This window comes from Sceloporus occidentalis, unplaced genomic scaffold (assembly GCF_023333645.1).
Source record: "Sceloporus occidentalis isolate IW3139 unplaced genomic scaffold, rSceOcc1.0.p SCAF_6, whole genome shotgun sequence".
In the NCBI taxonomy this organism is placed as follows: Eukaryota; Metazoa; Chordata; class Lepidosauria; order Squamata; family Phrynosomatidae; genus Sceloporus; species Sceloporus occidentalis.
Genome location: NW_028316986.1, coordinates 30,963,591 through 30,979,422, shown reverse-complemented (window position 1 = coordinate 30,979,422; position 15,832 = coordinate 30,963,591). Strand labels below are relative to the sequence as shown.

General features: G+C 43.0%; 1 protein-coding gene across 1 annotated transcript in view; it reads left to right on the top strand.

Moving 5' to 3' along the window:
• Positions 1-14,897, top strand: part of LOC149310567 (extracellular tyrosine-protein kinase PKDCC-like) — a 141,195-nt gene extending 126,298 nt beyond the window's left edge. Inside the window, exon 8 of the transcript XR_016281683.1 lies at positions 14,875-14,897. The gene's annotated coding sequence lies outside the window, so the exon portion shown is untranslated. The remainder of the gene's footprint in view (positions 1-14,874) is intronic.
• The last annotated feature ends 935 nt before the right edge of the window (positions 14,898-15,832 follow it).

Below are 15,832 nucleotides of genomic sequence, written 5' to 3'. Positions count from 1 at the left end.
TTGTACATATGGCTGGAATGCACACTTTTGCCTTGATAAAATCTTTTGGTCCTTTTCTGGTGCGGAAATAAAAGTCCTAAATGTATGAGAATGATGCCAACTCAACATTATTAAAGACTCTTAACAGTCAAGGCTGAAGGTGCTATTCATTACTGAGATATAAAAAACAAGCCTGTCTGCTTGGCAGAAAGATCGACTCTAGAGTTGTTTCTAAAATTAATAACATCTTATTAAATAAAATAACCCATACGTTGTGATAGAGTTACTTAAAGGTACATGGCCTTTACCAGTAACATTTGTTCTTTCCAAAAGGTGTTCAAAGAAAAGACCTTGAATAGAATATCTAAGGATGGGTCTAGGGAATGTAGGAAATAGGGATGTAGGAAATAGGAAATGCAGGTTGGAAAAGTTACTTTTTTTCTAAGCTCTGAAAATAGTAAGATGACTGCTTATGTATCACAAAAAAAGAGGATAAATTTCTGTAACATTTGCATTTGCTACTTTCTTGATATAGATGTGCATTCAGGAATAATTGCTACAGTTTAAGAAAGGTTGAGTTTCCCTTATCCAGAAATCTCAAATCTGAAATATTCCAAAATTCAAAATTATCCACATGAGTGGCTGAGATAGTGACACCCTTGATTTTTGATGGTTAAGTGTACACAAATTGTGTTTCACGCACACAATTATTAAAACTTTTCTGTATAAAATTGCCTTCAGACTATGTATATAAGGTGCATACAAAAGATAAATTAGTTTCATGTTTAGATTTTGGTATTATCTCCAGGATATATCTATGTATTTGAAATTAGTTCAAAAACTGAAAAAATATGAAATCCTAAACAATTCTGGTCCTAAGCATTTAAGATTAGGGATACTCAACCTGTAGTAGTAGTAGTAGTAGTAGTAGTAAAATGATGGTGGTGAAAATGATGATGATGATGATGATGATAATAATAAAAATAATAATTTTTATTTATAGACCGCTATTCCGCAATGATCATAGCGGTGTACAGTAAAATTGCAATACAATACAAAAAATTGCAAGGCCTCTCTCCCCCTCAAGATGGTGGTTGGAGGAGGGCTCTTTTTCTTCCAGGCCTGGCCTCTCTCCCCCTCAAGATGGTGGTTGGAGGAGGGCTCTTTTCTTCCAGGCCAGGCCTCTCTCCCCCTCAAGATGGTGTTTGGAGGAGGGCTCTTTGTCTTCCAGGCCAGGCCTCTCTCCCCCTCAAGATGGTGTTTGGAGGAGGGCTCTTTTCTTCCAGGCCTGGTCTCTCTCCCCCTCAAGATGGTGTTTGGAGGAGGGCTCTTTTCTTCCAGGCCTGGTCTCTCTCCCCCTCAAGATGGTGTTTGGAGGAGGGCTCTTTTTCTTCCAGGCCAGGCCTCTCTCCCCCTCAAGATGGTGTTTGGAGGAGGGCTCTTTGTCTTCCAGGCCAGGCCTCTCTCCCCCTCAAGATGGTGTTTGGAGGAGGGCTCTTTGTCTTCCAGGCCAGGCCTCTCTCCCCCTCAAGATGGTGGTTGGAGGAGGGCTCTTTGTCTTCCAGGCCAGGACTCTCTCACCCTCAAGATGGTGTTTGGAGGAGGGCTCTTTTTCTTCCAGGCCTGGTCTCTCTCCCCCTCAAGATGGTGTTTGGAGGAGGGCTCTTTTTCTTCCAGGCCAGGCCTCTCTCCCCCTCAAGATGGTGGAGTCTTGTATCACCTTAAACACATACACTCGGACGGAAAGCAGTGACTAAGGATGGCATCTCTCCTCTGAATGCCTGTCTTGGGGCGGTAATGGACTGGATGAGGGAAAACCGACTCAAGCTGAATCCAGGTAAGAAGGAGGTACTTGCTATAGGAACCCCGAATCCAGGAATGGAGTTGTGTCAGCCAGTTCTGGATGGGGTCACACTTCCCCTGAAGGATTCTGTTCGCAGCTTGGGGGTGCTCCTTGACTCGTTGCTCCAACTGACAGCTCAGGTGGATGCGACAGTCAAGAGCGCCTGCTATCACCTTCGTTTGATACACCAATTGCGCCCCTTCCTGGAGCCAAGGGACCTGGAAACAGTAGTACATGCACTGGTAACCTCTCAATTGGACTTCTGTAATGCGCTCTACTTGGGGCTACCCTTGTGCCAAGTTCGGAAACTTCAGCTGGTACAAAATATGGCAGCCAGATTGATCACGGGAACTTCTAGGAATGACCATATAACACCGGTCTTGAAGTCCCTGCACTGGCTGCCTGTTAGTTTCCGGGCAAAGTACAAGGTGTTGGTGATTACCTTTAAAGCCCTACATGGCTTGGGCCCAGAGTACTTGAGGGAACGCCTTCTTCCCTATTGTCCGTCCCGCACACTAAGGTCCTCTGGAAGAAATCTACTACAACCAAAAAAATCTAGGCTAACATCTGTCTCCCAGAGGGCCTTTTCTACTACTGCTCCTAAACTATGGAACGACCTGCCGGAGGAGATCCGTCACATTTCCACTCTGGTAGCTTTTAAGAAAGCACTCAAGACGGATCTCTTCCGGCAGGCCTTTCCATCCTAGTTACCCTCCCCAGATATAGAGATATTTGTCCCCTCATCTGTCTATTTTCCAATGTTTCTGCCTATTTTTTGGTTGTTCAATGTTTTTAATGTTTTTAATATTTTAATATTATTACTGTTTAATTCTGTTTTAGTACTGGGAATGGGTGGTGGTGGTAGGTCTAGGGTTTGATTTTTTAACTCTATTGTAATTTGTTGTATTTTATTGTTGTAACCCGCCCGGATTCTTCGTGATTGGGCGGGCTAGAAATAAATCTATTATTATTGTTGTTGTTGTTGTTATTATACACATTTTATTTGGCATAAGCTTTCCTGTACAGCATTGCAGCTCATGAAAGTTTACGCCAAATAAATTGCCAACCTCCCTGGATATAACCCCTTGGGTATAACTTAATAGAATTAGAGTATATTTCACTAATGGTGATATCATTAAACAGATTAAAATAGCCATTTAAGCAGCAGATTTGAGGTGTCATTGTTCTTTATTTTATTTCTGTTATTCATTGCAGTATTATGCAAATTGGTGTCTTTCCTTACCACTTCCTTTATAGCCTTTTTTATCTAAGTACTACATATCTAAACATCTACACCCTGTAGTTGCTAGGGATGACAAGGAACTTAACCATATATTGAACATATGCTGTTAAATTGTGTTAAATACTCACCATAACTATCAGGTTGGCATTGTAAAATAGATCCTAGATGAAATATAACCAATGTTTGATTCCTGTTTATGTATTTCCTATGTAATTTCTGAAGCAGGCAATCCGATGACACCCAGTTATATCTTTCCACCCCTGACCTTTCTCCAAGGCTTGAACAGCAAATTTCATCTTGTCTCACAGCTGTCTCGCAGTGGATGCGCCATCAGCGTTTGAAGCTCAACATGTCCAAGATGGAGCTTCTTGTCTTTCCTCCTAAGCCCACCCTTCAACACTCCTTTTCTGTCTCTGTGGACAACATTTCTATTCAACCAGTCCAGCAAGCCCGCAGTCTTGGTTTTATCTTTGATTCTTCTCTGTCGTGTATCCCTCAGATCCAGACCACAGCCAAGGCTTGTAGATTCTTTTTGTACAATATTGCCAAAATCCGACCATATCTCTCCGCCTCTACTGCCAAGATCCTGGTCCATGCCCTGGTGATCTCACGACTTGATTACTGTAACATCCTTCTGGCAGGGCTTCCTCTTTCTCACCTCCGTTCTTTAATCTCTGTCCAGCATTCAGCTGCATGCATTATCACATCCGCCCACTACTCTGACCACATCTCTCCTGTGTTGGCATCCCTTCACTGGCTCTCCCTCCCTTTCCGCATTCAGTATAAGCTCCTGCTGTCGACATTTAAAGTCCTCCATTGACTGACCTCTCCTTACTTATCAGACCTTATTTCTCCTCACCTTCCCACTAGGGCCCTCCGTTCTGGTAGTCAAGGTCTGCTGTCTCAGCCCAGGATTTCCTCTGCCCCATCCCAGATTCACCCCTTTTCACTTGCTGCCCCTCACTCCTGGAACCTTCTTCCCCCGCAAGCAAGAGCCATCACTTCTTTAACCAGCTTCAAAACGGAGTTGAAAACCATCCTGTTCAGAGAAGCCTTCCCAGGCATTGCATAATTGTCGCTTACTATTTGATGTTCTTTTGGTGCATGTTTATCGAACCATTTCCTGTATTGCTATGTACAGTGCGTCCTTGGTATATGCGGGGGATCTGTTCCGGACCCCCCCCCGTGTATACCAAAATCCGCGTATGCTCAAGTCCCGTTGTCCCCAATGGCAGTAGGCATGCACGCGCACCGCCATTGGGGACAAGTTCCCTCCCTCCCCTCTCCTCCCTCCAACTCCTTCCCCCATCAGCCGTGGCGACGGAGAGGAGGCCTCTGGCGCTGGTCCTCCAGCGCCAGAGGCCTCCCCTCTGCGGCTACAGCCAGGGGAAAGGCCTGGCGCTGCTCCTGGAGGCCTCCAGGAGCAGCGCCCGGCCTTTCCCCCATCAGCCGTGACGACGGAGAGGAGGCCTCTGGCGCTGGTCCTCCAGCGCCAGAGGCCTCCCCTCCGCGGCTACAGCTAGGGGAAAGGCCAGGCACTGCTCCTGGAGGCCTCCAGGAGCAGCGCCCGGCCTTTCCCCTGTCAGCCGTGGCGATGGGGCGGAGGCCTCTGGCGCTGGTCCTCCAGTGCCAGAGGCCTCCCCTCCACGGCTACAGCCAGGGGAAAGGCCTGGTGCTGCTCCTGGAGTCCTCCAGGAACAGCACCAGGCCTTTCTCCTGGCAGCGGTGGCGGCACCATGGATAGGAGGAGGAGGACGAGCACCTGGGACCTCTTCGGCCCCCTCTCCGCTGCCGGTGCCTGCACCTCAATGCAGGGGCCGAGTGGCAGACTGGAGGCCAAAAGGCCTCCAGCCCACCACCTGGCCCTTGCACAGTGGTGCTGGCTGCGTCAGCGGTGGAGTGGGGGCCGAAGAGGCCTCTGGCGCTGGTGCTCCGCTGCCACCGCCGCCACCACAGAAGGGCCGGGTGGAAGGCTGGAGGCTTCTTGGCCTCCAAAACCCCCACCCGGCCTTCCCCCTGACTCTGGCTGAGGCGGCGGCAGCGGCAGCAGCGACGCGGCAGCAGCGACGAAAAGGTAAGTAAGGAGGGAGGGAGGGAGGGAGGGAAGGGAAGAGTTGGAGGGAGGAGAGGGGAGGGAGGGAAGTTGTTCCCAATGGTGGCGCGCGTGCACACGCGCCACCATTGGGGACAACTTCCGGATTTGCCATGCGCGTATGCTCAAATCCGCACATGGCAAATCAGTGTATAAGGAGGACCGACTGTACTGTATATGTATTATCCTACTTGAGAGTATGTATTTTCCCTGGAAGAAGATTAACCATCCATTATGAAGCCAAGCCCTCCCTCCAGTCCATCTGCCAGAGGTAGACAGGAACTGCTGGACCTCTTACTCTTTCCCTCCACCACTCCCTTCTTCTTTTGTGTCATGTCTTTTTAGCTTGTAAGCCCGAGGGCAGGGAACCGTCTAATTAAAAAGATTGTATGTACAGCACTGTGTAAATTTACAGCGCTTCATAAATAAAGGTTAATAATAATGATAATAATAATCGTCCATCAGTCCTGCATGCATTACCTCTGTGGTAGAAAAAACACATATTGTTTGGGCTTCTATCCTGGCCAAAGATGGGAAAAATATTTTCTGAGTTTCCAGAATGTCCCAGCCAGTATGGCTGCTGGCCATATTGGTTAGGAGATTCTCAAAGCTCTATCCTAGCTGTTAGTCAACCTTCCATCAAAATAAGTCTTTAAAATCGAAATTAAAACCACAATCTTACACACATTTACCTGGAAGTAAGTCCTATTGTATTCACTTGTATTTACATTAATGTAGATATTTGTGTGTGTCATAAATGTTGAAAATGAGTGAACACACACATACATCCTGGAAATACTGCTAATCTAATCTTTACATATAGGCCCAATTCCCAGTTTCTTTTTAAATGGAGGGGATATGAATAATTTGTCAGGCATAAGAAGCTTTCTGGTCAAAGGCTAGCCCAGCTGTGAGAAGATTGATAGTTAAAATTTGGGAGTCAGATAAGAAAAATAAATGCAGGAGAGCAGTAGGGTACTTAGGCCAGTGGTTTCTGTCAAGTGTTACAAAATGGCCATGTAATCAAACAATAGTGGGATAAAGAAATATTCTGAGTGACTGTTCCATACCCCACTTTTCTTTTGGGTCAAGATTTGAGGCATGATCCCCATGAAAACAGGGGCCAGTCAATGGTATCACTAGGGTTGTGTCACCTAGTGCTGGAACTCATGGTATTACCCTCCACATGACTTCCTCCCATATCACACCATATATTATCCTTAGTAATGTTGTTGTTGTTGTTGTTCTTGTTATTCTCATGTATCATATTTCCAATATATCTACAGTGCTATATAAATAATAATAATAATAATAATACTGTAATAATAATATCACTGAATGTAATTGGAATAATTGTGACATAAACAACTAGCAAACTTAAAACTACAGTTTTTTGTGGGTTTTTTGGGCTATGTGGCTATGTTCTAGAAGATTTTCTTCCTGACGTTTCGTCAGCATCTATGGCTGGCATCTTCAGAGAATGCTTGCCTGGAAAAAGTGGGTACACACACACACACACACACACACACACACACACACACTGTGTGAGCCTGGGAATTCAGGAGTGATTTGCATGCGTATTGTTCTGTTGCTGATGGCAGGACTTAGGCTGGGAGGCTAATGTAAAAGAGGATTAGTGTTTGCTAATTGGACTCTGAATGGTTTCCCATTTGCATTTGCTGAGTCCTTATTTTGCTATTCCTCAGGACTGGTAGCCAAATTGTGTTCACTTTAAGGGTTTCTTCTTTCTGGTTGAAATTATCCAGATGTTTGTGCATTTCAATGGCTTCCCTGTGCATCCTGACATGGTAGTGGTTGGCATGGTCCAGAATTTCAGTGTTTTCACTGGGTATTTTATGCCCAGGATGGTTTGTGGCATGTTCTGCTACTGCTGATTTTTCTGGCTGGCCCAGTCTGCAGTGTCACTACTGCCTTCTACCTTCCCTAGCATTATAGTTTTTTCTAGTGAGTCATGCCTTCTCATGATGTGGCCAAAGCACAGCAACCTTAGTTTCATGACCTTGGCTTCTAGGGAGGCTCCATTTTTTAATCTCTTTAATGGCCCATTTCTATTTTTGGCTGCCTACAGAAGTCTCAGCACTTTGTCCCCTATCCTCCAACATTTTGCAGATGAAAACCAAGAAATATATATACCCACTTTTTTCAGGCAAGCATTCTCTGAAGATGCCAGCCACAGATGCTGGCGAAACAACAGGAAGTAAATCCTCTAGAACATGGCCACATAGCCCGAAAAACCCACAAAAAACTATGGATGCCAGCCATGAAAGCCTTCGACTTCACATTAAAATTATACCTTTAAATGATAATATCATATGCACACAGCCCAAAAGTATTTACATGTACATATTTCTGCACCTCTTAGTGATGCCCTGGTGCCAGCCATCTTGGTTTTCTGCCTCAATCATTGAAAATTGATTTGTGTCTTTCTAAATTTAGCCACAAGAAAAAGGGAAAAGTCATTTGTTAGTTGGCCTAATTTTAGGCCCACTCATTTTAAGAGAAAGCTAAGACATTTGGTAACACTGTGAAAGAAGAAATGTGATTCATCCTGTAATATAGGTATATAAAGTTATGCACTGGGGAGATATGGATAAACTTTTCTTACTCCTTCATAATATTAGTATCCAGAGGTTTCCACGGATGCTGAATGGAGAGAGATTCCACACAAATAAAAGGAATTGACACTAAGGAACCTTTATATAATTTATTCTGTTGTTGTGTGCCTTCAAGTATTTTCTGACCTATGGAGAATCTAAGGAGAACCTATTACAGGGTTTTCATGGCAAGATTTGTTGAGAGGAGGTTTGCCATTGCCACCTTCTGAGGCTGAGAGAGTATGACTTGCCCAAAGTCACCCAGTAGGCTTTTGTGGCCAAACAGGGATTCAAACTATTTAATTTATATAAATAATTTACAGAGCTATACAATTAAAGTGTTATATTCTACTTCAATTGCCATGGCAGCATCCTATGGGATGCTGGGGTTTGTAATTTGGTGAGACACTCAAACTCTCTGGCTAAGAATTCTAAATACTCCTCCCTAAACTGCAAACTCTGAAAAAACTTTCCAAGAAAACCCTGCGATAGATTTGCCTTAGAGTTGCCAGAAGCTGGAAACAACTTGAAGGCACACAGCAACAACAACTACAAACCCCAGGATTCCATAGCTTGCAGCTAAGTTAAAGTGGAATCATAGTACTGTAACCCAAATTGCTGGGATCCTGGGAGGGCGCCCACAAATTAATATGTTTAGGGGAATTTAATTAGCTCAAGTAAAATAATATTTTGGCCCGGGCAACACGGCCTTGGGACCAACCCTGTTTATACCAGTTCCAAATCACACAACACTCCAGAGACAAATCCAAATATGTTTGGATTAGGGTAAGGTGATAATCAGCACATATGCACACACACACAAGAACTAAGAAGCAAAGGTGAGAGAAGAGGAATAATGGAGGTCTTGCTAATGGTGATACAAAACCCTGTGATAGGTTCTCCTTAGGTTCTCCACCATGGATCTTGGTTCAAATTGATGGGAGTTCAGAATGGAGAGGGCTCAATTGCTGTGGTGGCAAATTGGGTGGCAGGTGCACTGAGGAGTTTAGTCTAGTCAAACCAACTGCATCCCTGTCTGCTTGTAAACTAGACTGAGGTGCTGCTATATAAGCACTAATATTTATACCCAAAACCTTATCTTGGGAACAGAAAGCAAGGAATGAAAGGATTAGATTCATGTTAAATGGTTTCTCAGGAGGAAAAGAATGGCCAGGAGATGCAGTAAATGTTTGGGTGACTGGTGTGAATACTTCAAGCCAAAGGATTTGCATTCCTAGTCAGAAGTCCCTGTCCCATGTATGCACATACAGTCACCTTCTTTGTCCATGACCCACTGTCGCCCTTTAAAGACAAAAGGTATTATACTGATGCCTTAGGAGATCTCATTATGGTGAGTGCCATCCTTGCTCCCTTGCTAGCACTAACCATTTTTCCAAGTGTAAAGTGGCCAGGCTTCCTCAGTGAGGTCATTCCTATGTCACTCACCCCAGCATCCCTTTTTAATATTAATTTGATATTAAATATGAGAGGATATTGGGGGTCTGGTCTCAGGGTAACAGTGCTACATTACATAGTGTGAAATGTTCCAAGATCTTCTCTTATCTCTTTATCTTGGGTTTACTTCACGAATGAAGATTCAGGAAGGATTCATCTGTGCTTTCTACAAGCGCGTTGATGATGTTGGATGTATCCTTCGAGCCTGTGCAATGGAGCGCTTTCTGGTGGAGCGCAGCGTGCACAGAACGTTCCAAGATACAGTGATGGTAAACAACCTGACCAGTTTGGATAAATTGATGGATGCTAAGGTCCTCAATAACAATTAGCCAGGACATTCAGATATCACCTGCAGTATTAGAGACAGAATGTATGTGGTGAGAAGAGTGAGAGGCAGGATATAGTTGTACTCATCTTGCTTGTAGGTTCCCCATAGGTAGGGTTGCCATATCCTGCCTGGGAGTGGGACTTTCCCGGTTTTGGGCGGGTCTGTACGGTCCCGCCCCGGTTTGCCATTTGTCCCGGGTTTGCCCCCGCCCCCGGGACTGGTTGCAAAGTCTGCAACAGCGGTGGCAGGGGAAAGAGAGAGGCCTGTGTAGGCCTCTCTCCTTTGGCGGGGGGGCTTCCCTCCCCTCTTTTGCTCCGCCGGAGCCGAGGGAGGGAAAGAAGCCTCGCTGAGGCCAGACTTCTTTCCCTTCAGTTAACGCAGTGGAGGGGCCTGAGAAAATGGGAAAAGTCATATTTAGTGGGAAAAGATATGCAAAGAGACTGAGATATTCTGTCAAAAAAATGCCAACTGCCCTTAAATTTTTCATACTTATGTGAGAAAAGACCAATGATTTTCCAACCTTTTTTTTTTTTTGGGGGGGGGGGATTTGGAGGGTCCAAAACATTATATCTTGAAATGCACATTGAAAAATAAGGAAATACTCCTCATCATCTCACTTAGCAGAGAAAAAACCTTTGACATTTTTTTATTCCTGAACATGAGAATGGAATAAACAAAGATTTACTTTCTACTCTAACATGCATCTGAGGAAGTAGGTTCAAGTCTACAAAACCTCATATAACTTATTTCTTTCATTTAGTCTCAAAGGTGCTACAAGATTCCTTTTGCACACTGATTTTTCAGACTAGCACAGCTATGTCTTTAATTTCAATCTGAGTTAAGTGCAAGAACCCCATATTTCACTCATGAGAATTTCACCAAAAATTCTCCTTTGGCCTGGAGGTGGGGGAAGAAAGGGCCCCCATCACCACTAAATTGTATGACAATGGTCATAAGAAATTATTATTATTATTATTATTATTATTATTATTATGCTTTATTTATATAGCGCTGTAGATTTGCACAGCGCTGTATGAAATGTAAAAGAGTTGTTTGGCACAGAACTAGTGCAAACTGAGTTTGCTCATTCCTTCTTTAAGTTCTTGGTATTTACCCAACATAAACTGAGCAGACCTACAAACAGAGAAGTATATCTGTAAAAGAGGATATATGATCACCTCTCATGAAGAAAGGCTTCAGTCCAGTAAATTAAGAACATATAAAACCATCTTCAACCAATGTGTCGGCCGGCATTCAGTCAAAATTTACATTTAACATTGTATAGAATATTGTGGGGATATTATTTATGCTATATGGTTACACACTGATTCAAAATCTCTGAGCTAAATATTTCTATATTTTAACAGAAATGCAAAACGCTAAAAATATATACACATTAAAAATAGTCACATGAAAGTGGCTTCAAACAACCATGACATGCATAACTGTCTCTGTTTGTTCTATAGTGGGATTTAGGGAATGGCAAATACCCTGAAGGCACCAGATTTTGTTTGAGATTGGAACAGGCCTGATTAGTATTTGGATGGGAGACCACCAAGGAATATAGGTTCAGTTTCAGCAGAAGGCAATTCTAAACCACCTCTGAGTATTTCTTGACCAGCAAAATCCTATGTAATAAACAATATTGCCATAAGTCACCTAATGACTTGAAAGCACACATGTCTCTGTGTGCACATCCATGTGTACCATGCACACACAGACACACACATGATAGCCCAGGGCAGAAAACTAGTGTTTCCCAAATATATTTTACCTATAACTCAAATATTATCTGAGCATTGAGTATCTTTTCTAAGGTGTATGGGAGTTGTAGTCCAAAACATCTGGACCCTACAGTAGCTTGTTATGAAATTCTGTGTCCAAGCAAAAAGGTCATAATTTCAGTATCTGTCTAGACAAAACACCAGATGCCCATAAAAAAGACCAGATGTCAAGTAGTTTTGGCCACATCCTTAAATAACAGGAAATAAAAGTCTTTAGTTTGCATTATTCATATCAGCCTCACATCATGAATCACCATATGACAACATACAAAGAGTTCAGCAATGAAATATTACTAGAAACATAGGCATTCAGTTTTCAATAGATTGATAATTTTGCAGCAACCTGGGGTATGATAAGTCAAATGCTTATGCCATGAATCCTTCCAGAACAGGCTGCAGCTCTCTTACCCCTACTGTTCAAAGGTTAGCAAATCACATATCCAAACCTCTCTGATTTGGGGACATACATACATAAACAACAAAACTACAAACCCAACTAAACAGCAAAACAGAAACAGACAAAACATAAACTACTGACTTTCCACTTCCTAACTGATGGATATATTCCATTATTACTCTGCTTCCTTTATATGATAATATAGTTATGCTTCTATGACATGTAAACTCTATTTATTTTACAAAACCTAAAACTGATATATACACATAGTAAAACTGCAAAAAGTTGTAAGCAGTTCCCAATCTTTCTTAAAGTTATTCAAAGATTTCTCTTTGATCAACATTGTCAATTTATCCATTTCAGCAGGTTCAGTTATCTTCTTCACCCAGTCTTCTTAAATTGGACTAAAAGCCTCCTTCCACTTTTGAGCACAAACTTTTCTTGCTGCTGTAATCATATATTGTAAAGTCCTTCCATATTACTTCTCGGTTTGTTCATTTACCATTGCCAACAGGAAGGTCTCTGGTTTCAAATGTATTTCAACTTTAAAAATGTCCTTCAAGATTAGGTATTTTCTGTTCTTAATCACAAGACTACTGTGTTGTAGCTGGTGTACTTGTGCAAACGGCATAAGTTTATGTAAACTGCACCAATGTACACAAATGCATTGATTTCTACACAGAGAGTGTTTCCAGCACAAGTGACATTTTTGTTGAAGGAATAAGTGTATTTTGTGCAAAACACAATGTCTCCAGAACAAAACTATTTTCTATTATAGAGGAAATGTATTCCACCCCAAAACATATTTTCATTACATATATAATGAACTTTTCCAAAGTCCTCTGCCTGAAAATCGCACACAAGCAGATAGGGAGGAAATGGCTGAAAGTATTTGTTTATGCATGCAGGAATGAAATAAGTTGTTGCTGTTGTAATTAATCCTTTCCCCCATTTTGGTACTCAGGAGAGCTTCCAGCTGATAAAACAAACACAGTTAAAAATTAACAGCATTGAATGTTGGCTCTGAATTTGCAAAAACAAAAAACAAAAATCTCTGGCTAACTTCAGATGCCAATTTACCGCACAATCTGAGGACGCACACTCAGATGCAACTTAACAACAATGTATCAGAGTACTGAAGCAGCAGTCCAGATAAAGGTATTGGCAGTGCACTGACCACATTCCATACTTAAACAAATAAATTCACAGACACAGTTGGTATCTTCCAAGTCCTTGGAGGTTCTTTATTTTGAGTTGCAATACGTAAACATATTTACAAATGTGCCTCAACAACTTCCATCAACTTTGATGTCTGTTGTAACTCAGCGTACAGCTCCACAATCACCAATATATTAAGCACAATCCACCATCACCAATCCAATCGAATCTACTCCAATCCATATGTAACCCATCTCCTGGTACACTTATATACTGTGATGGCTATAAGTCACCATTCTGTTCCTCACAGCATGATGCCATTCAACATTTTTTAGGACAGTTTCATAGGATATGATACATCCTGTCAGTCAAAATATTTTCCACACACTTTAAGGGAATATTATTTCAACACAGAAAAAGTTTCCATTAAAAAAAAAAAATATTTTGTCAAAGACCTGCTCCAAATAAAAAAAGTATTCTTCTGTTTGCGCCATTTCCGCCACGTGACATGCAGATGCTAGGCGTCCGCGACGTCAAAATGACGGCGCCCATGTAGAATGGGCGCCGCCATTTTGTACATGCTCGGTACATACTAGGGTTAGGGGCATCCAGATAGGATGCCCCTTTCTAACCCTAGTACGTGCTGCACACATACTTTCCACGCGTGTGGAACAGGTCTCTGTTCAAAGGGAACCTTGAGCAAAGCATGTTACAGTAATACAAAGTATAGTTTTACATCCCTAACCATGAGGGTGTAATTTTCAAATGTCAGGAGTTGAATGCCTATGTATTCAATAATGTTGGTGGTATTGAATGAGGACTTCCATTAGTGGTGGTAAACAGGGAACGCTCCAAACTAAAATTTGAACTCCAAGGTGCTGATCTATCAGGCATAGGTAGTGGTGTCACTAGGGTTGGTGTCACCTGATGTGAAGAGAGTCAGTGTAGCATGATTCTCCTAACAGTAAGGGCTGTTTGATAGTGGAACACACTCCCTTGGGGTATAGTGGAGTCTCCTTCCTTGGAGGTCTTTAAACAGAGGCTGGATGGCCATCTGTCGGGGATGCGTTGAGAGTTCCTGTATGGCAGGGTGTTGGACTGGATGGCCCTTGTGGTCTCTTCCAACTCTACGATTCTATGATTATATGACTCTGGAGACCAGGGTTGTAGTCCCAGTTCAGTCACAAAACCCATTGGGTGAACTTGGGCAAGTCACACTCTCTTGGCCTCAGAGAAAGGCAATGGCAAATCTCTTCTGAATATGTCTTGCCAAGAAAACCCCATTATAAGGTCACCTTAGGGTCACCATAAGTTGGAAACGGCCTAAGGATACACAACAACAAGAACATCCAGTGTGATGCCCCCTTCTTCCCTCCCTTTCCCCCACCTCACTTATGTGTCCCCTAACCAGCTGGCTGTCTGCCACCTAGTGACACCAGGAAAGTGATGCCAGCAGGAGCAGGGGGCAGCCGGGCAAGAGGCAGCAAAGGGGAGGGAGGGACCGAGGGTGAAGTTTCTTGTTTGGGCTTCCCCACTACTGTGGTTCCCCCAGTGAAGGGAGCCAGTGCACTAGGGAAGCCAGCAGGAAAGTGTGCCCACCACCATGTGACAGCAGCACTCCCCCCCCCCCACTGCAGTGGGTGGAGGGTCCAACCAGATGTCACTCCCCTCTGTGGTGTTACCCAGTCTGGTCTGCAGCCCCCACACCCCTAGTGATACCACTAGGCGTAGGCAGAGTTGTTGCTCTTGCAAAAGCCATCACACCAAATTTGCTTGATTTTCTTCCTAGGATGCAAATGCAGTTTAAGGCAACAGGAAATCAATTTTTCTTCCAGATTTGATCCAACTTTACACTGTTAACTTTTTTCAGATGTTCAGTTTAGGTAGAGTGGGGGTACTGCTGATAATAATAATAATAATAATAATAATAATAATAATAATTTATTTATCTACTATATTTTATTTATATTCCTTTACTAGCCCTAGGAACAATATTAAAAAGGCAGAAAACCTGATAAAGCCTAATTTAATCAACTCTGCAATCTTCTTCTACATCCTCTTTCAAGACGGTAATGAAATGATGACTTCATAGCTTCATGATCAAGCAAGTATCACTGCCCAACCGCCATCCTACTCCACACCTGCTTTCGCTAACATCCAGCCTCATGAAGACTTCTGTGGAACTCAAAACCCATTCACAGTCTGTGGTGTTTTTGCTGGATTTTGACATGCTACCACAAATAGCCCACTACAAAGCCTATGTGTGAAGTTTCCTGAAGCCCATAATTTCCCATTGAACTTGGCCATCATTAATAGAAGGAAGAGGAGACAAGCTTTGCTTGCATCTGGACTGATGTGCTCCAAAAGACTATCATTTCATTTTCTGACAATGCTTCAAAGCTAAATCAGGAAATTGCCATGGTGGCTTTAAGCTGCCTGTCTCAGCTACAAGCCTTGGGTTCCACTCTGGGAGAAAGGTGGCATATAAATTTAAAAAAAAATAGGTATTTGTTTTCATTTGAATGTCACAGTCTGGTTCCAGGCCAAACACAACAATGCGTAATATTGACTTCTCAGGTCTCCACTTCCTACATTTACTGCTGTGACCAGTTTCACAATTATGCTATTGAAAATTGGAAGTGCTTCAAAATCTTGTTTTAAAACGTCTTCCCTTCCTCTCTGTATGGAGACCATCTGCTTTTCAGACCAGCATTCTTCTGTGGTTTAGGGAAGGCACTCTAGTATTCTTCTACACCATCGCGAGTGGCTTCAGTTGCCAACAAATTTTAGTGGCAACACTGATGCAAGCTTGGTTGGTTTCTACTGAATTGTGGCAGCAGTAGATAGCATAGTGGCCTCTGCTGAGTTGGGCATGGTCCGATGTGGTCTTCTGACCCTGGGGATTTGCTCACCCTTGCTGTAAAGATTACTGGGATAA